Source organism: Oncorhynchus keta, chromosome 2, assembly GCF_023373465.1.
Source record: "Oncorhynchus keta strain PuntledgeMale-10-30-2019 chromosome 2, Oket_V2, whole genome shotgun sequence".
In the NCBI taxonomy this organism is placed as follows: Eukaryota; Metazoa; Chordata; class Actinopteri; order Salmoniformes; family Salmonidae; genus Oncorhynchus; species Oncorhynchus keta.
Window position 1 is genome coordinate 10,920,076 of NC_068422.1, and position 22,575 is coordinate 10,942,650.

A 22,575-nucleotide genomic window follows, 5' to 3' on the forward strand; every position below is an offset into this window, starting at 1 on the left:
CCCTTGGTTCACTCCAGACCTGACTGCCCTCGACCAGCACAAAAACATCCTGTGGCGGACTGCAATAGCATCGAATAGCCCCCGTGATATGCAACTGTTCAGGGAAGTCAGGAACCAATACACGCAGTCAGTCAGGAAAGCTAAGGCCAGCTTCTTCAGGCAGAAGTTTGCATCCTGTAGCTCCAACTCCAAAAAGTTCTGGGACACTGTGAAGTCCATGGAGAACAAGAGCACCTCCTCCCAGCTGCCCACTGCACTGAGGCTAGGAAACACGGTCTCCACCGATAAATCCATGATTATCGAAAACTTCAATAAGCACTTCTCAACGGCTGGCCATGCCTTCCGCCTGGCTACTCCAACCTCGGCCAACAGCTCCGCCCCCCGTAGTTCCTCACCCAAGCCTCTCCAGGTTCTCCTTTACCCAAATCCAGATAGCAGATGTTCTGAAAGAGCTGCAAAACCTGGACCCGTACAAATCAGCTGGGCTTGACAATCTGGACCCGCTATTTCTGAAACTATCTGCCGCCATTGTCGCAACCCCTATTACCAGCCTGTTCAACCTCTCTTTCATATCGTCTGAGATCCCCAAGGATTGAAAGCTGCCGCAGTCATCCCCCTCTTCAAAGGGGAGACACCCTGGACCCAAACTGCTATAGACCTATATCCATCCTGCCCTGCCTATCTAAGGTCTTGAAAGCCAAGTCAACAAACAGGTCACTGACCATCTCGAATCCCACCGTACCTTCTCCGCTGTGCAATCTGGTTTCCGAGCCGGTCACGGGTGCACCTCAGCCACACTCAAGGTACTAAATGATATCATAACCGCCATCGATAAAAGACAGTACTGTGCAGCCGTCTTCATCGACCTCGCCAAGGCTTTCGACTCTGTCAATCACCAAATTCTTATCGGCAGACTCAACAGCCTCGGTTTTTCGGATGACTGCCTTGCCTGGTTCACCAATTACTTTGCAGACAGAGTTCAGTGTGTCAAATCACAGGGCATGCTGTCCGGTCCTCTGGCAGTCTCTATGGGGGTGCCACAGGGTTCAATTCTCGGGCCGACTCTTTTCTCTGTATATATCAATGATGTTGCACTTGCTGCGGGCGATTCCCTGATCCACCTCTACGCAGACGACACCATTCTATATACTTTCGGCCCGTCATTGGACACTGTGCTATCAAACCTCCAAACGAGCTTCAATGCCATACAGCACTCCTTCCGTGGCCTCCAACTGCTCTTAAACGGGAGTAAAACCAAATGCATGCTTTTCAACCGATCGCTGCCTGCACCCGCATGCCCGACTAGCATCACCCACCCTGGATGGTTCCAACCTTGAATATGTGGACATCTATAAGTACCTAGGTGTCTGGCTAGACTGCAAACTCTCCTTCCAGACTCACATCAAACATCTCCAATCAAAAATCAAATCCAGAGTCGGCTTTCTATTCCGCAACAAAGCCTCCTTCACTCACGCTGCCAAGCTTACCCTAGTAAAACTGACTATCCTACCGATCCTCGACTTCGGCGATGTCATCTACAAAATGGCTTCCAACACTCTACTCAGCAAACTGGATGCAGTCTATCACAGTGCCATCCGTTTTGTCACTAAAGCACCTTATACCACCCACCACTGCGACTTGTATGCTCTAGTCGGCTGGCCCTCACTACATATTCGTCGCCAGACCCACTGGCTCCAGGTCATCTACAAGTCCATGCTAGGTAAAGCTCCGCCTTATCTCAGTTCACTGGTCACGATTGCAACACCCATCCGTAGCACGCGCTCCAGCAGGTGTATCTCACTGATCATCCCTAAAGCCAACACCTCATTTGGCCGCCTTTCGTTCCAGTACTCTGCTGCCTGTGACTGGAACGAATTGCAAAAATCGCTGAAGTTGGAGACTTTTATCTCCCTCACCAACTTCAAACATCAGCTATCCGAGCAGCTAACCGATCGCTGCAGCTGTACATAGTCTATAGGTAAATAGCTCACCCTTTTTCACCTACCTCATTCCCATACTGTTTTTATACGGTCTTTATTTATTTACTTTTCTGCTCTTTTGCACACCAATATCTCTACCTGTACATGCCCATCTGATCATTTATCACTCCAGTGTTAATCTGCAAAATTGTATTATTCGCCTACCTCCTCATGCCTTTTGCACACATTGTATGTAGACTGCCCATTTTTTTCTACTTTTTTATTGACTTGCTAATTGTTTACTCCATGTGTAACTCTGTGTTGTCTGTTCACACTGCTATGCTTTATCTTGGCCAGGTCACAGTTGCAAATGAGAACTTGTTCTCAACTAGCCTACCTGGTTAAATAAAGGTGAAATAAAAAAAATAAAATAAAAAATCATGTTGAGGGAGAGGTTCTTATCCTGGCACCACATGGCCAGTTCTCTGACCTTCTCCCTATAAGCTGTCTCATCGTTGTCGGTGATCAGGCCTACCACTGTTGTGTCGTTGGCATGCAGTCCTGGGCCATGCAGTTCTGGGTGAACAGAGAGTACAGGAGGGGACTGAGCACGCACCCCTGAGGGGCCCCCGTGTTGAGGATCAGAGTGGCAGATATATTGTTATGACCATCCTTTCAAAGCACTCCATGGCTACAGACATGTAGCTTCGTCTATGGGTCGGTAGTCAGTTAGGCAGGTTACCTAAGTGTTCTTGGGCACAGGGACTTTGGTGGTCTGCTTGAAACATGTTGGTATTACACACTCAGTCAGGGACAGGTTGAAAATGTCAGTGAAGACACTTGCCAGTTGGTCAGCGCATGCTTGGAGACAACGTCCTGGTAATCCGTCTGGCCCTGCGGCCTTGTGAATGTTGACCTGTTTAAAGGTCTTACTCACATCGGCTACAGAGAGCGTAATCACACAGTCGTCTGGAACAGCTGACGCTCTCATGCATGCTTTAGTGTTGCTTGCCTCAAAGCAAGCATAGAAGTAATTTAGCTCATGTGGTAGGCTTGTGTTACTGGGCAGCTCTCGGCTGTGCTTCCCTTTGTAGTCTGTAATATTTTGCAAGCCCTGCCACATCCAACGAGCATTGGAGCAGGTGTAGTACGATTCAATCTTAGTCCTGTATTGACACTTGCCTGTTTGATGGTTCGTCTGAGCGCATAGCGGGATTTCTTGTAAGCGCCCGGGTTAGAGTCACGCTCCTTGAAAGCAGCAGCTCTACCCTTTAGCTCAGTGCTGATATTGCCTGTAATCCATGGCTTCTGGTTGGGGTATGTACTTACAGTCACTGTGGGGACGATGTCATTGATGCAGTTATTGATGAAGCCAGTGACTGATGTGGTGTACTCGTCAATGCCATCTGAAGAATCCCGGAACATATGTATGTGCTAGCAAAACAGTCCTGTAGCTTAGTGTAACAGTATAACTTTAGACCGTCCCCTCGCCCAAACCCGGGCGCGAACCAGGGACCCTCTGCACACATCAAAAACAGTCACCCGTCAAAGCATCGTTACCCATCGCTCCACAAAAGCCGCGGCCCTTGCAGAGCAATGGGAACCACTACTTCAAGGTCTCAAAGCAAGTGACGTCACCGATCGAAACACTATTTAGCGCGCACCGCTAACTAAGCTAGCCGTTTCACATCCGTTACACTCACCCCCCTTTTGACCTTCCTTCTTTTTCCGCAGCAACCAGTGATCCGGGTCAACAGCATCAATGTAACAGTATAACTTTAGACCGTCCCCTCGCCCAAAAGCCGCGGCTTTTGTGGAGCGATGGGTAACGATGCTTTGTGGGTGTCAGTTGATGTGTGCAGAGGGTCCCTGGTTCGCGCCCGGGTATGAGCGGACGGTCTAAAGTTATACTGTTACATTAGCATCTGCATTATCTTATTTGACCATGCTGATGGGTGTTGCCATCGTGACCAGTGAACTGAGATAAGGCGGAGCTTTACCTAGCATTATGAACATTTGAACATCTTGGCCATGTTCTGTTATAATCTCCACCCGGCACAGCCAGAAGAGGACTGGCCACCCCACATATGCTCTCTCTAATTCTCTCTTTCTTTCTCTCTCTCGGAGGACCTGAGCCCAAGGACCGTGCCCCAGGACGACCTGACATGATGACTCCTTGCTGTCCCCAGTCCACCTGACTGTGCTGCTGCTCCAGTTTCAACTGTTCTGCCTTGTTATTATTCGACCATGCTGGTCATTTATGAACATTTGAACATCTTGGCCATGTTCTGTTATAATCTCCACCGGCACAGCCAGAAGAGGACCGGCCACCCCACATAGCCTGGTTCCTCTCTAGGTTTCTTCCAAGGTTTTGGCCTTTCTAGGGAGTTTTTCCTAGCCACCGTGCTTCTACACCTGCATTGCTTGCTGTTTGGGGTTTTAGTCTGGGTTTCTGTACAGCACTTTGAGATATCAGCTGATGTACGAAGGGCTATATAAATCAAATTTGATTGATTGATTTGATTACCACTTCTTTAAAACCTCTTTGGGCTGAGATCCCGCTAACGGGATCGATATGACAACAGCCAGTGAAAGTGCAGGGCGCCAAATTCAAAACAACAGAAATCCCATAATTAAAATTCGTCAAGCATACAAGTATTTTACACCATTTTAAGATGCACTTCTTGTTAATCCTACCACAGTGTCCGATTTCAAAAAGTCTTTACAGCGATAGCAAACCAAACAATTATGTTAGGTCAGAGCCAAGTCACAGAAAAACACAGCCATTTTTCCAGCCAAGGAGAAATAGAGATAAAAAAAAACAGAAAAAACAGAAGTAGAGTTAAAAAATTAAAAAAAGAGAAATGAATCACTAACCTTTGATGATCTTCATCAGATGGCACTCATAGGACTTCATGTTACACAATACATGTATGTTTTGTTCGATAAAGTTCATATTTATATAAAAAAATCTCAGTTTACATTGGCGCGTTACGTTAAGTAGTTCCAAAACATCCGGTGATTTTTCAGAAAGCCACATCAATTTACAGAAATACTCATAATAAACATTGATAAAAGATACAACTATTATGCATGGAATTATAGATACACTTCTCCTTAATGCAACCGCTGTGTCAGATTTTTAAAAAACTTTACGGAAAAAGCACACCATGCTATAATCTGAGTACAGCGCTCAGAGACCAAAACAACCCAAACAGATATCCGCCATGTTGTGTAGTCAACAGAAGTCAGAAATAGCATTATAAATATTCCCTTACCTTTGATGATCTTCATCAGAATGCAATCCCAGGAATCCCAGTTCCACAATACATTTTTGTTTTGGTCAATAATGTCCATCATTTATGTCCAAATACCTCCTTTTGTTAGTGCGTTCAGTTCACAAATCCAGATTCATGACGCGCGATCACTATGAGCAGACAAAAAGTAAAAAAGTTCCGTTACAGTCCATAGAAACATGTCAAACGATGTACAGAATCAATCCTTAGGATGTTTTTAACATAAATCTTCAATAATGTTCCAACCGGAGAATTCCTTTGTCTGTAGAAATGCAATGGAACAGAGCTCGCACTCACGTGAATGAGCATGGCCAGCTCGTGGCTCTCTGGCAGACCTCTGACTCATTTGCCCCCACTTCACAGTAGAAGCATCAAACAAGGTTCTAAAGACTGTTGACATCAAGTGGAAGCCTTAGGAAGTGCAATATGACCAATATCCCACTGTATATTCGATAGGCAATGAGCTGAAAACCTACAAACCTCAGATTTCCCACTTCCTGGTTGGATTTCTTCTCCGGTTTTTGCCTGCCATATGAGTTCTCTTATACTCACAGACATCATTCAAACAGTTTTAGAAACTTCCGAGTGTTTCCTATCCAAATATACTAATACTGTGAATATCTTAGCTTCTGGGACTGAGTAGCAGGCAGTTTACTCTGGGCACCTTATTCATCCAAGCTTCTCAATACTGCCCCCAGCCATAAGAAGTTAATGACCGAGTCACTGGTGCTTCCAGCTTTAGTTTTTGATTCTAATCAGGAATCAGGAGGATATAATTATGTTGAGATTTGCCAAATGGAGGGCGAGGGAGAGCTTTGTATGCGTCTCTGTGTGAAGAGTAAAGGTGGTCTAGAGTTTTTTTCCCCCTCTGGTTGCACATGTAACATACTGGTAGAAATGAGTTGAAACGGATTTAAGTTTCCCTGTATTAAAGTCCCTGGCCACTAGGAGCTCTGTTTCCGGATGAGCTTTTTCCTGTTTACCTATGGTCTTATACAGCTCATTGAGTGTGGACTTAGTGCCAGCATCGGTTTGTGGTGGTATATACACAGCTAATAAAAATATAGATAACAATTATCTTGGTAAATAGTGTGGTCTACAGCATATCATGAGATACTCTACCTCAGGTGAGCAAAACCTTGAGACTTCCTTAATATTTGATTTCGTGCACCAGCTGTTGTTTACAAATATACACAGTCACCCCTTATCTTACCGGAGGCAGCTGTTCTATCTTGCTGGTGCAGCGTAAATCCCCCCAGCTGTATTCTATCCATGTCGTCCTTCAGCCACGACTCTGTGAATCATACTGTAAGATATTACAGTTAGTGTCCCGTTGGAAGGATATTCGTGACCGTAGCTCGTCTATTTTGTTATCCAATGATTGTACATTGGCTAATAGGACTGATGGTAGAGGCAGATTACCCACTCGCCTTCGGATCCTCACAAGGCACCCCAACCTACGTCCCCGATATCTCTGTCTCTCTCTCCTGCGAATAACGGGGATGAGGTTCTTGTCAGGTGTCTGAAGTAAATCCTTTGCGTCCGACTCGTTAAAGAAAAAAATCTTTGTCCAGCACGAGGTGAGTAATCGCTGTCCTGATATCCAGAAGCTCTTTTCGGTCATAAGAGACGGTGGCAGAAACATTATGTACAAGATAAGTTACAAATAACGTCAAAAAACACATACAATAGCACAATTGGTTAAGAGCCCGTAAAACGGCAGCCATCTCCTCCAGTGCCATTGGTATCCATGATTTGGAAAGGGACACACCCGTCTATAAGATCCCACTGTTGATAGTGCATGTCAGAGCAAAAACCATGCCATGAGGTCGAAGGGATTGTCAACAGAGCTCCGAGACAGGATTGTGTCGAGGCACAGATCTGGGGAAAGGTACCAAAAAAGTTCACAGTGACCTCCATCATTCTTAAATGGAAGAAGTTTGGAACCACCAAGACTCTTCTTAGAGCTGGCCGCCCGGCCAAACTGAGCAATCAGGGGAAAAGGCCCTTGGTCAGGGAGGTGACCATGAACCCGATGGTCACTCTGACAGAGCTCTATAGTTCCTCTGTAGAGATGGGAGAACCTTCCAGAAAGACAACAATCTCTGCAGCACTCCACCAATCAGGCCTTAATGGTGGAGTGGCCAGTCCTCAGTAAAATGCACATGACAGCGAGCTTGGAGTTTGCCAGAAGGCACCTAAAGGTCTCTCTGACCATGAGAAACAAGATTCTCTGGTCTGATGAAACCAAGATGGAACTCTTTGACCTGAATGCCAAGCATCACATCTGGAGAAAACCTGGCACCATCCCTACGGTGAAGCATGGTGGTGGCAGCATCATTCTGTGGGGATGTATTTCAGGGGCAGGGACTGGGAGACAAGTCAGGATCGAGGCAAAGATGAACAGAGCAAAGTACAGAGAGGTCCTTGAGGAAAATCTACTCCACAGCGCTCAGGACCTCAGATTAAGGTGAAGGTTCAACACAGGAGTGGCTTCGTGACAAGTCTCTAAATATCCTTGAGTGGCCCAGCCAGATTATAGGGTCTGAATAGTTAGGTAAATGTATTATTTCATTTTAAAAAAATGTAAATAAATTAGCAAACATTTATAAAAAGCTATTTTTGCTTTGACATTATGGGTTATTGTGTGTAAATTTATAAGGGGGAAAATAAACTATTTAATACATTTTTGGATAAGGCTCTAACCTAACAAAATGTGGAAAAAGTCAAGGGGTCTGAATACTTTCCGAAGGCACTGTAAGTGATTTGAAGTTTTAACTGTCTAAGACTGTCACTTTGCCTGAAATATGTGAAAGCCCTCTCCGTGTTTCTTCCGTGTTCTCAATTTTGAGAGGTCATCTAGTGTCATGGTGGTTTCAATGACCCGTGTAAGTGTATTTCCTGATGTCATGGTGGTGTCAGTGACCGGTGTAAGTGTATTTCCTGATGTCATGATGGCTTTTGCATCCAGTGTGCATGTGTACCTTCCAGTGCCATGAGGGCTTCGGCCTCTTGTGAGTGACTGTATGTGTGTGTCCTCTTTCTGTGACTCAGCGCTCAGGCTGGTGACATTCAGAAGCAGAGAGAGGAGTACGAAAGGATGAAATGAGATCTCCAACATAAGGCCCATGAGGTGGAGGGAGAGCTGGCTATACAGAACCAGGTACACATACACACACATACACACAAACACACACATACACTTGACAAGGGAAGTGGGAAGGTGCAGTGCTACTCTCTGGTTTTAACATAAGAGTGTCATCATGTTTTCACCACATCAGCCAGATGGGAGAGACCTTTACATTCACAACCTAGACAAAAGAGCAGTTAATCTACCTTGATTAAATCAGTCAATCACCATTAGACCACCTTCCTGCCAAGCCTATGTTGAACCTGTTTCTGTGTGTGTTTCAGTCTAAACTCTGGCATGCAGTGTGTCCTGCTGCTGGCTGTTGTCCTGGCTCTTTGCTGTGTCACTCAATCTCTAGATAAAATAAAATAAATTGAGCTGCAGTGTATGTGTGTATTTGTCTGACTGTGTGTGTATGATTGTCTGTGTGTGGGTCTGTGGTGTGTCTGTATGTGTGTTTGTGTGTGTAGTTGTCTGCGTGCGGGTCTGTGGGTGTGTGTGTGTGTGATTACCCCCCTTTCTCAAATCTGTGAGGTAAGGAGAGAAGGTGCTAACACCTGCTGTGATGAATGAGGCTAGCTGGTCTGCTGGTGCTGGCTCTGTCTATGGAGTCTAGAATAGGTCAGCTGGAAATATACCTTCCGTGGAGGTCTGTATGGGCTGTCGGAAACCTCATCGACAATTCATCATCCTCTATTTAACTACTATGACACATCCAGATGAATTTGAGGAATTCTTTATACGTTAATCTCCAAGGATTTTCTCTCTATCCATCACATGTTCAGGAGATGATGACGAACTTTGACAATGAAATGGGGCAGGGAGAGCATGAGTTCAACCTGAGGATGGATCTTTAAAGACTGCTGAACAATTAATCAAATTGGCCATCCGGACTATTTACATTGACCCCACCTTTTTTATTTTGTTTATTAGTAAATATTTTAATAACTCTATTTCTGCATTGTTGGTTAAGGATTTGTAAGTCAGCATTTTACAGTAAGGTCAACACCTGTTGTATTCGGTGCATGTGACAAATACAATTTGATTTGATTTGAGATGAGATGAGAGCCGTGGTCCAGTCTCACAAACTCAGGGTAAGGAGCAGGTGTGTAGGTCTGTGTATAAACACTGCCAGGAAAACTTTTGAATAAGATGGGATGATACGTGCTGATCCCTGACAAGCGCAAGTGTGTGTGTGTCTCTCCCCAGGTGAAGCTGCTCTCTAAGGAGACAGCGGTCCACTCCCAGGCCCAGGCTGTGGAGGCCCTGAAGGCCTCAGAGGATCTCTGTCAGCACACACAGCTACAGCACAGAGACTGGGAGATAAAGGACATCACCTCCGTCAAGGACGCACTTAAAATGATTCATCCCAGCCTTTTTTCCCATGGTCATTTCAAAGGAGCGAGAAGACAAACTAAAAGCTATGCAGACCAAGAGGAAGAGAGAGAAGGAGAGGAAGAGAAAGAGGAAGGCAGAGGAGGAGAGAGGAAGAATTATACAATAAGAAGGGAGTCTAGATCTTACCACTACTACTATACAAATGCAACAGACAGAGGCACAAAGACAGACCAATTAGCAGCATAGGAGTAGAAGTCCTAGACTAATGGTGGTCTATTGGATGGTGTCTTGATGTTCCCATCTGTAGGCATGATGAATTGGACTGGGGAGTGCGTGAGAGAGAGGCTCAGCTGGATGCATTACGGGACGCTTACAGAGAACAGCTACGACTGGCGGAGACAGATATCGATCATCTACGGTCCCAACTGGACGCTATGCCAACACACACACGCAGGCCCTGGAGAGACCACAAGGAAATACTGCGAAACAGACACACACAGTGTCTCACCTGTCCATGTGTGTATGTATGTGTGCATTCTGTGTTAACTGGGTCTGTGTTTTGACTGTGTGAGTGTGTGTGTTTTATCCATGATGTGTGTTTTTTTCTGGTCCAAGGCCCTGGATGATCACAGCGTTTGTACATGCTCAGAGTGTGTGGTATGAGGTCTTCAGCTTTCCCACCCGGCCCGAAATGTATAAATTATATATTTTCGAAACAGAGACCTGTTCCGAATGAACCAGATGACAGTCAGACCTGTTCTGAATTAACCGGATGAACGTCAGACCTGTTCTGAATTAACCAGACGACAGTCAGACCTGTTCCGAATGAACCAGATGACAGTCAGACCTGTTCTGAATTAACCGGATGAACGTCAGACCTGTTCTAAATTAACCAGACGACAGTCAGACCTGTTCAGAATGAACCGGGCGACAGTCATACCTGTTCAGAATGAACCGGATGAACGTCAGACCTGTTCTAAATTAACCAGACGACAGTCAGACCTGTTCAGAATGAACCGGGCGACAGTCATTCCTGTTCAGAATGAACCGGGCGACAGTCATACCTGTTCCGAATGAACCGGGTGACAGTCATACCTGTTCCGAATGAACCGGGCGACAGTCAGACCTGTTCAGAATGAACCGGGTGACAGTCAGACCTGTTCAGAATGAACCGGGTGACAGTCAGACCTGTTCAGAATGAACCGGGCGACAGTCATACCTGTTCCGAATGAACCGGGCGACAGTCAGACCTGTTCAGAATGAACCGGGCGACAGTCATACCTGTTCAGAATGAACCGGGTGACAGTCATACCTGTTCAGAATGAACCGGGCGACAGTCATACCTGTTCCGAATGAACCGGGCGACAGTCATACCTGTTCCGAATGAACCGGGTGACAGTCATACCTGTTCAGAATGAACCGCGCAACAGTCAGACCTGTTCCGAATGAACCGCGCAACAGTCAGACCTGTTCCGAATGAACCGGGCGACAGTCAGACCTGTTCAGAATGAACCGGGTGACAGTCAGACCTGTTCAGAATGAACCGGGCGACAGTCATACCTGTTCCGAATGAACCGGGCGACAGTCAGACCTGTTCAGAATGAACCGGGTGACAGTCAGACCTGTTCAGAATGAACCGGGCGACAGTCATACCTGTTCCGAATGAACCACGCAACAGTCAGACCTGTTCCGAATGAACCGCGCAACAGTCAGACCTGTTCCGAATGAACCGGGCGACAGTCAGACCTGTTCCGAATGAACCGCGCAACAGTCAGACCTGTTCCGAATGAACCGCGCAACAGTCAGACCTGTTCCGAATGAACTGCGCAACAGTCAGACCTGTTCCGAATGAACCGCGCAACAGTCAGACCTGTTCCGAATGAACTGCGCAACAGTCAGACCTGTTCCGAATGAACCAGATGACAGTCAGACCTGTTCCGAATGAACCGCGCAACAGTCAGACCTGTTCCGAATGAACCGCGCAACAGTCAGACCTGTTCCGAATGAACCAGATGACAGTCAGACCTGTTCCGAATGAACCGCGCAACAGTCAGACCTGTTCCGAATGAACCGCGCAACAGTCATACCTGTTCAGAATGAACCGCGCAACAGTCAGACCTGTTCCGAAAGGCCCATGGAAAAATAAACCCATGCTGATTTGGCCTACTTGTCCTTAAAAACGGTCTATAACAATTACTAAAAAACTATTAGTTGTGTTTGGATGTGTAGCCTGTGGTTCAAAACTTTGTAGCCTATTGTTTTATTGGTTTGTACAATAATTATTCTCCACCTCACGGTTCAGCTGCTAGAGATTTGAGCTGGAAATGCATAAGGCCTATATTTCAAAAGTGAATATAAAGGAAGAGGAGTTTAGGCCTAACCCTAGAGAGACCGAGAGGAAGATAGAGATATGTCAGCGACATGTTCAACACCGACATGCATTTCTTTATACTTGTCACATAGGCCTATAGGCATGCTGAATGAGGATAATTTGATCATTTTCTATCAGAATTATTTTCTTAATGATAAGCATTATATTGTTAGATTAACTCTGGTAGGCCTAAAACATTCTTCCTCACCTAAAGTTGCTTAACTTTATTAGAGTAATATCAAACGTATTGTTTAAAGAGAAAATACCAACAGGTTATTATTATATTGCGGTATTAAATAAAGTTTTGCATCTCGCCCTCTTTGGGTTTTCCTTTTCACCGTGTGAGTGCGATTAGCACTATAGTAGATCAATCGGTATTCTATTATATTGCTGCAAACACATTACATTTGGAACTTAATTTGGGCAAAGAAAATGGCTTAACAGAATGAAACAAAACACTTGTTTAATCTTTAATGAATTGGTTAAACCTTCAAAGGTTTTGAACAGGCTTATATTGCTGCAATTACCAACAAAGACGAGTGCCTACCGTAGGCCTACCCAACAAATGACAGCAATAGGCTAATGCTATTTATTTTATAATAGGCTTACTTTTAACTTATCTAAAATTAATCACAGAGCACAAAATTAAAAAGACAGTTCGGACTTAATTTAGCCAAAGAAAATGTCTCAACAACATGAAACAAAACACTTTTTGCATATTTAAATAACTGGTTTAAATAGGCCTATAATAATAATAATGATAAAATAAATGCTAATAAATATGAAAATAAAACAATAAAAGTAAACAAATTGTATCAAACTTGAATAGCGAGTTGTACACATTTGGCCACTACAGTATAAAAACTTGTCCAAGGACATTCCCCTTTTCGGCTTCTTTTCACTCGTTTCCTCAAACGTTCGTTTTACAATAATACAGTGAAAATATACAGAGGAAAAACACAGCCTGCAAATTGTAACACAACAATACCAAATGGATTCAGGACTCACCTCCAGGATGCTAAAGGTACTCTTGATGAAAGGAGGTGAACATTTTAGTGTAGTTTTGGTACAACAACTAACCTGTGTTCTATTGTGTTGTGAAGGCTTCGTATGGAGCTAGAGACAATGCGTAGTGGCACGTACATCACTCAGGTCTCTAAGGAGACGGTTGTCAAGGACACAGAGCTGCTGGCCCTTCAGTAGAGAGAGAGCAAACTACAGTCCGAACTGGATCGGAGCAGGGGGGAGATGGAGAGGTCTGCTTGTGTGGGTGTGTGCGTACGACATGTGTTTGTGTTAAAACCATAAGCAGTGTGTGCTTGTCCTAGCTTTAAAGGGTCATTTATCAACTTCATATTCATCATCTTCAACATATGGCTCATTTCTATGTTTTCTAGTAAAGAAGATAGATGAAGATACATTGCATGGCCAAAAGTATGTGGACACCCCTTCAAATTAGTGGATTCAGCTATTTCAGCCTCACCCGTTGCTGGCAGGTGTATAAAATCGAGCATACAGCATTGCCATCCCCACAGACAAACATTGGTAGTAGAATGGCCCGTACTGAAGTGCTTAATGACTTTCAACGTAGCACCGTCATCAGATGCCACCTTTCCAACAAGTCAGTTCGTCAGATTTCTGCCCTGCTAGAGCTGCCCCGGTCAACTGTAAGTGCTGTTACTGTGAAGTGGAAACATCTAGGAGCAACAACGGCTCAGCCACAAAGTGCAAGGCCACACAAGGTCACAGTACGGGACCAGCGAGTGCTGAAGCGCGTAGTGCATAGAATATGTTATATGTTCTCAGTTGCAACACTCACTACCGAGTTCCATGCTGCCTCTGGAAGCAACGTCAGCACAAGAACTGTTCATTGGGAGCTTCATGAAATGAGTTTCCATGGCCGAGCAGCCGCAAACTGCCTAAGATCACCATGCGCAATTCCAAGTTCGCCGTCATTGGAATCTGGAGCACTTTATACTCGTTCTCTGTAGTGATGAATCACGCTTCACCATCTGGCAGTCCGACGGACGATTCTGGGTTTGGGGGATGCCAGGAGAATGCTACCTGCCCAAATGCATAGTGCCAACTGTAAAGTTTAGGGGAGGAGGAATACAGTGCCTTGCAAAAGTATTCACCCCCTTGGCGTTTTTCCTATTTTGTTATATTACAACCTGTAATTTAAATTGATTTTTATTTGGATGTCATATAATGGACATACACAAAATAGGTGAAGTGAAATGAAAAAAATTCTAAAAAATAAGAAACAGAAAAGCGTGGGTGCGTATGTATTTGCTATGAAGCCCCTAAATACGATCTGGTGCAACCATTTACCTTCAGAAGTCACATAATTAGTTAAATAAAGTCCACCTGTGTGTAATCTAAGTGGCACATGATCTGTCACATGATCTCAGTATATATTTACACCTGTGCTGCTCCAGTTTCAACTGTTCTGCCTTATTATTATTGGACCATGCTGGTCATTTATGAACATTTGAACATCTTGGCCATGTTCTGTTATAATCTCCACTCGGCACAGCCAGAAGAGGACTGGCCACCCCACATAGCCTGGTTCCTCTCTAGGTTTCTTCCTAGGTTTTGGCCTTTCTAGGGAGTTTTTCCTAGCCACCGTGCTTCTACACCTGCATTGCTTGCTGTTTGGGGTTTTAGTCTGGGTTTCTGTACAGCACTTTGAGATATCAGCTGATGTACGAAGGGCTATATAAATACATTTGATTTGATTTGATTTTGATTTGATTCTGAATGGCCCCAGAGTCTGCAACACCACTAAGCAAGGGGCACCACTAAGCAAGCTGTCACGCCCTGACCTGAGATATCTCTGTTTTCTTTTATTTTGGATAGGTCAGGGTGTGACTAGGGTGGGTACACTAGTTTTTGTATTGTCTTGGGTTTTTTGTATGCCTAGGGTTTTTGTAGGTCTAGGTGATTTGTATGTCTATGGTGGGATCTTGTCTATGTGTAGTTGCCTCGTTTGTATAGCTTCACATTTCGTTTTGTTAGTTTGTTCAGTGTTCATTCTTTAAAGAAATAAGAATGTACGCATACCACGCTGCGCCTTGGTCCGTTCCTTATAACGAACGTGACAGAAGATCCCACCACAAAAAGACCAAGCAGCGTGTTCAAGAGGAGTGGACATCCTGGACCCGGGAGAAAGATGAGTGGAGGACATCCTGGACCTGGGAGGAGGTAATGGCAGGGGACAAGACCCTGCCATGGAAGCAGGTGGAGATAGCGCAGGAGGAACGGCGACGATACGAGGGGACACGGCTAGCACGGAAGCCAGAGAGACAGCTCCAAAAAATTGGGGGGCACACGGGTAGATTGGCTGAGTCAGGGGTTAGACCTGAGCCAACTCCCCATGCTTATCGTGGGGAGCGTGTGACTGGTCAGACACCGTGTTACTGATGCGCACGGTGTCTCCAATTCGCATTCATAGCCCGGTGCACTCTATTCCAGCTCCTCGCATTTGCCGGGCTCAAATGGGCATCCAGCCAGGACGGATGGTGCTGGCTCAGCGCTCCTGGTCTCCAATACACCTCCTTGGACCAGGATATCCTCCGCCGGCTCTGCGCACTGTGTCTCCAGTGCGTCTGCACAGCCCAGTGCGTCTGCATAGCCCAGTGCGTCTGCACAGCCCAGTGCGTCCTGTGCCTGCTCCTCGCACTCGCTCTGAAGTGCGTGTCTTCAGCCCGGTTCGACCTGTACTGGTCCCACGCACCAGGCCTCCAGTGCGCCTCCATAGTCCAGTACATCCTGTGCCTGCACCCCGCACTCGCCCTGAGATGCGTGTCTTCAGCCCAGTACCACCAGTGCCGGCACCACGCATCAGGTCTCCAGTGCGCCTCCACAGTCCAGCGCTTCCGGCGACAGTTCCCATTCCAGAGCTTCCGGCAACAGTTCCCAGTCCAGAGCTTCCGGCAACAGTTCCCAATCCAGAGCTTCCGGCGACAGTTTCCAGTCCAGAGCTTCCGGTGACGGGCCACAGTCCGGAACCTCCAACGACGGGCCATAGTCCGGAACCTCCAACGACGGGCCACAGTCCAGAACCTCCACCGACGGTCCACTGTCCGGAACCTCCACCGACAGTCCACAGGTATGGGGCTGTTTTTCATGGTTCGGGCTAGGTCCTTTAATTCCAGTGAAGGGAAATCTTAATGCTACAGCATGGGGCTCCCGAGCGGTCTAAAGCACTGCATCTCAGTGCTAGAGGCGTCACTACAGACCCTGGTTCGATTCCAGGCTGTACCACAACTGGTCGTGATTGTAAGTCCCATAGGGCGGCACACAATTGGCCCAGCGTCGTCATTGTAAATAAGAATTTGGTAAGGATTTGTTCTTAACTGACTTGCCTAGTTAAATAAAGGTTAAATAAAATAAATAAACAATGACATTCTAGACGATACTGTGCTCTCAACTTTTTGGGAAGGCCCTTTCCTGTTTCAGCATGACAATGTGCCCATGCACAAAGCGAGGTCCATACAGAAATGATTTGTCGAGATCGGTGTGGAATAACTTGACTGTTCCATGTTCCAACATAAAATGAAAAGCCTTACCAGAAGAGTAGAGGCTGTTATAGCAGCAAAGGGGGACCAACTCCATATTAATGCCCATGATTTTGGAATGAGATGTTCGATGAGCAGGTGTCCGCGTACCTTTGGCCATATAGTGTAAGTGATTCCAATTAAATCATCAACCAGTTAATAGACAATGCCTACACATAATTAGTTCAAATCACTCAATGCACACCGATGATGTCATTTCACGCAGACATATGTTGATCTTTGGGTGGTGCTGTAGAATATGAAGTTGAAACATTTTGGAATTTCCCATTAACTTGTGTGTGTTTGCATGTGTGTGTGTCCATGTGTGTGTGTCCTCGTGTATGTGTGTGTCCTCAGACTAGTGCAGAGCTGAGAGAGAAGGAGATAGAACTACAGGACATGGTTACGGCACACTGTTACCATGGAGAGAGACCAGGCCCTGGGTCGGCCACTCAGAGAACAGTTGAGAGACCAGCTAAAACATGGGAGGGATGTCGTCCAATCATGTTAGAGCTTTAACTACTTGTCACAGAGTGAAAGGTGATAGTGATGGGTTACAGTAACATGACAGGCCTGTTATGAGAAAGAGAGAGAGAGTTGGAGAGAAGACGTTTAGGGACAGTCGTAGCCAGATGTCCTTCTGTGCATCTATTTCTGTGTGTAAGAGACATGTTCAGTATTACTAACCCCTTCACCCCAGAAACCAGTGTTGTTACAACAGTTATTCTAGAAGCAGCAGGAGTCCTCCACTTGTAGTGGAAGTTGGAGTAGGGTGTTAGAGTAGCATACTGTGGGGGACTATAGTGTTGGAGAGGGGGAGGGTAAAAAGGAATGGCTGTGACTGACATTACCCCAGGACCCCTAAAGCTTACTACAAGCTCTACGAAGAGCTTCGGAGATTCGTAGATTCTACGAAGAGATTCGGAGATTCGGAGTGTTGCGAAGTCATTTTCCGGCACAAATAATATGTAATACGCTCCGGCATTCGCCATACTTTTCTGTTACCTGAAAATGTAGACACGCCATATCATTCCTTCCACAGCCGTGGGGGCAGTGTTGTCTCTTAGTTCCTCTGTCTGATTTTTTGCACTGATAAACAGGCTGCGAGCTAGCTACTATTAGCAAGGAAAGGTGACTCTTCCTTGTTTTCACAAAATGAAAAGACTTGTAGTAACCTTAACCCTCGAGTGATGTTACCACAGCTATTCTGAAGAACAGCAGGAGCCCCAAACGTGTCCTGGATAGTGAGAGAAGGGGAGTAGGATGATAGACAGAAGCATGGGGAGGAGGAGGGGAGTTTGGGTGTGAGAGCTGGATTTTTTTGAGGGACCTTAGCTAGGGCATGACTGAAACAATATCCCCTCGCCCCAGGCTGGCCATTCATCTTGAGCATGTAAAGGTCTTTAAATAGTTCAACCAGTGATGCTGCAGCCCACTGACAGATCGGCATGTACCCTCTCTCTCACACATTCTGACTGATCTTATGCCATGCCAACAGACTACAGCCACCCTTACTCTTTCACATTTGTTCTTTTTTTATCTTTATTTTAAATAGGCAAGTCAGTTAAGAACAAATTCTTATTTACAATGACAGTGGGTTAACTGCCTTGTTCAGGGGCAGAACGACAGATTTGTACCTTGTACGCTCGGTATTCGATCTAGCAACCTTTCGGTTACTGGCCCAATGCTCTAACCGCTAGGCTACCTGCCGCACCCGAGCTAACAGACAACAGCCAGGACAAAGTGACAGACTGGAAGGGAATGGGGGGATTATGACAGAGACAGGAGAGGCTGTTGCCAAGTGAGAAGAGGTAGCCTTTAAATGCCCCTCGGCTCCTGTTAACCTCTACGGGATCGGCACCCCCCCTCCCACTGGACGGTTCAGCTAACGTGCACTAATGTGATTAGCATGAGGTTGTAAGTAACAACTAAATTTCCCAGGAGATAGACATATCTGATATGGGAAGAAAGCCTAAATTCTTGTCAATCTAACTGCACTGTCCAATTTACAGTAGCTATTACAGTGAAAGAATACCATGCTATGCTATCAATAAACCAATTAGGCACTGTCACGCCCTGGTCTAAGTATTTTGTGTTTTCTTTATTATTTTGGTCAGGCCGGGTGTGACATGGGTTATTTATGTGGTGTGTTTTGTCTTGGTGTTTTTTAGGTTATGGGATTGTGGCATAGTAGAGTCTTCTAGGTAAGTCTATGGTTGCCTAGAGTGGTTCTCAATCAGAGGCAGGTGTTTATCGTTGTCTCTGATTGGGAACCATATTTAGGCAGCCATATTCTTTAAGTGTTTCGTGGGTGATTGTTCCTGTCTCTGTGTTTGTTTGCACCAGATAAGGTTGTTTAGGTTTTTTACGTTACGTTTATTGTTTTGTTTTGTATTGTATCGTCATTATCTTTATTAAAGATGTATGAAGATAACCACGCTGCATTTTGGTCCTCTCCTTTGACGGAAGAAAACCTTAACAGGCACATCTGGGCAGACTTGATACAACACTTTGAACAGAAATGCAGTGATTTATTAGATCAGTCTTAAACTATGCACATACTCTGCTGCCCTCTAAACTGCGCCTAAACTGGAATAATATATTGTGGCTTTACTCTTGCATTTCAAAGATGATGGAACAATTTTATTTTTTTGTAAAATGCATGTTTTTTATTTGTATTATCTTTTATCAGATCTAATGTGTTAAATTCTCCTACATTCTTTTCACATTTTCACAAACTTCAAATAGTTCCCTTTCAAATGTATCAAGAATATGCATATCCTTGCTTCAGGTCCTGAGCTACAGGCAGTTAGATTTGGGTATGTCATTTTAGGCGAAAACTGGAAAAAAAAAGTGTCCGATCCTTAAGAGGGTTTAACACCACCTCTATTGCCACAGCATGTGGCTGTTGAAACCACCTCTATTACCACACCATGTGGCTGTTGACACCACCTCTATTACCACAGCATGTGGCTGTTGACACCACCTCTATTACCACAGCATGTGGCTGTTGACACCACCTCTATTACCACAGCATGTGGCTGTTGACACCACCTCTATTACCACAGCATGTGGCTGTTGACACCACCTCTATTACCACAGCATGTGGCTGTTGACACCACCTCTATTACCACAGCATGTGGCTGTTGAAACCACCTCTATTACCACACCATGTGGCTGTTGACACCACCTCTATTACCACAGCATGTGGCTGTTGACACCACCTCTATTACCACAGCATGTGGCTGTTGACACCACCTCTATTACCACAGCATGTGGCTGTTGAAACCACCTCTATTACCACAGCATGTGGCTGTTGACACCACCTCTATTACCACAGCATGTGGCTGTTGACACCACCTCTATTACCACAGCATGTGGCTGTTGAAACCACCTCTATTACCACAGCATGTGGCTGTTGAAACCACCTCTATTACCACAGCATGTGGCTGTTGAAACCACCTCTATTACCACAGCATGTGGCTGTTGACACCACCTCTATTACCACAGCATGTGGCTGTTGAAACCACCTCTATTACCACAGCATGTGGCTGTTGACACCACCTCTATTACCACAGCATGTGGCTGTTGACACCACCTCTATTACCACAGCATGTGGCTGTTGAAACCACCTCTATTACCACAGCATGTGGCTGTTGAAACCGGACTCTATTTGATTTATCACTAATGTTATACAGTTTATATAGGTGTATACACCACTTTTCCTCCGACTCCTGACTCCTGGCCTGGTGCTACTGAGCTTCCTGGTCTGAAGTTCTCAACCTTCACCTGATACTAGACCCTCTTACCTCTCATCTCATCCTATTCTTCCTCTTCTTCAAAAGGGCCCTATGTCAGGGTCCTCTCCACAAGTAGTACCCTACTTTTGACCTCAAAAAATGAAGTTTCACTGATTTCTTTCATTCAGTAGTTTCACTATTCTATCAGTCAATACTTTCACTGTTCTCCATTCAACAGTTCATTATTCATTTTTTTCAATAGTTCTACTGTTCTGTTTTCCATTCTTCGTTGAAGCTACTTGGCTCGACTTTCGGAATGGCGACTGACTGAAGGGGACCAGGGCTCCACGCTGACCTTATTTACAAGGAGCACGTTGGAGCAAGTATAAAAAATGTAGGTGCACACAAAGAAATTTAGGAGTACAATGAAAAAATATATGAGGTAATAAAGTTAGAATCATACATTTTTCTATGCGCACTGGTGCTCCTAAATTAACATTCTTGGTTGCACAGCAAAATATTTAGGCACATATGCAAGTAAAATGGTGGCACTGTAGAGCCCTGCAGGATGTGGGGAGAAGCAAATATGCTATTAAATAACAATTTTACTGCACATTACAGATTCACTAAGTAAAAGGTAGATACTAAATGATGTCTGGTAAACATAAAGAAACCGGGAACTTTAACAGTCAACACCCCGCAAAACTAGTTAACTATGGCGGCAGTGACTAGCCTCAACCAAGACCACTTCCTCTCTGGTAGCTGAATTGGAGGAGAACTGTGCTGCCCTCTCAGCTGAGATGGCAACCTGGCTAACAATGTCCCTCTCACCCATGTAATCATCCCTGGATGTGGTCCAACTGACAGTAGAGTTACTTGGCTTTCTTCAATCCCCAGATTCCATTCTTGATTCTCAATATATTCCATTTAGCAGACGCTTTTATCCCCAAAGTTAATTCTCCCATTCCACACGCGCATGCGCGCACACACACACACACACACTTCAGTGTTCTCTCCCCTTCTGATGCCCTTCTGTTTCTAGAGAGGGGCTCTGATCCCGTCCACAGACTTTTTTAAGTGGTGCCCTTTCCTTCAGCATCCCAAGTGGTCTGATGCCCTTTCATATTGGCTGACCAACATGCCTGTCCCTGTTGCCTCTATGGCACTTACCCTGCACCCTCAGCAAGACTTTAATGCCAAAACCTGTTGGGTTTGAACTTGAACTTTCATTTTGTTCCCAAGAGTGGCTATCCTTCGTCAGCCTATGGGACCTAGATATCAAAGGGTATTTGTCACATGCTTCGTAAACAACAGGTGTACACTAACAGTGAAATGCTGATTTACGGCTCCTTGACCAACAATGCAGAGTTAAAGATAAATATATATATATATATAGAAGTAGTGGCACGAGGAATAAACACACAGTTAATAACAATAATGACTAAAAATAACATGGTTATATCTTGATTAGACAATTATTCAACCCCGAATACTATGTAGAAACATATTTGGCAGCGATTTAAAACTTCTTATGGATCAAATCACGTTAACGGGGTCGATTTGACAACATCCGGTGAAATGTCAGAGCGCCAAATTCAAATTAAATTATTCTAAATATTTAACTTGCATACAATCACAAGTGCAATACACCAAAATAAAGCTTAACTTCTTGTTAATCCAGCCATCATGTCAGATTTCAAAAAGGCTTTACGGCGAAAGCACCCAATCAAACAAACACATGACAATCATATTTCAACCTGCCAGGGGCGACACAAAATTCAGAAATAACAATATAATTCATGCCTTACCTTTGAAGATCTTCTTCTGTTGGCACTCCAATATGTCCCAGAAACATCACAAATGGTCCTTTTGATTGATTTATTCCGTCGTTATATCCCCAAAATGTCCATTTATTTGGCAGGTTTGATTCAGGAAAACACTGTTCTAAATCGCCCAACATGACTACAAATTATCTAATAAATTACCTGTAATCTTGGTCCAAACATTTCAAAAAACTTTCCTTATCCAACTTTAGGTATTTTAAAATGTAAATAATCAATCAAATTTAAGACGGGATAAACTGTGTTCAATAGCCGATAAAATGAAAGTGTAGCGAGCGCCAGGTCGTGATACCCAAACAAAAGATTCCACTTGGCTCGACTCCCAGGAAGGAAAGGGCTAATTCTTCATTACTCAAAGGAAAAACATCAAGCAATTTCTAA

The 22,575-nt window shown here is 44.9% G+C and overlaps 1 protein-coding gene across 2 annotated transcripts in view; it reads right to left on the reverse strand.

Annotated features, from left to right (window-relative positions):
* The window catches only part of LOC118373365 (monocarboxylate transporter 4-like), a 48,328-nt gene extending 26,965 nt beyond the window's left edge, over window positions 1–21,363 (reverse strand). Inside the window, exon 1 of one of the 2 annotated variants that reach the window (XM_052471548.1) lies at window positions 21,185–21,363. The gene's annotated coding sequence lies outside the window, so the exon portion shown is untranslated. Of the gene's footprint in view, window positions 1–13,062; window positions 13,176–21,184 lie in introns of those variants that run through there. The other variant, XM_052471559.1, reaches the window with a different exon arrangement.
* Window positions 21,364–22,575: the final 1,212 nt, after the last annotated feature.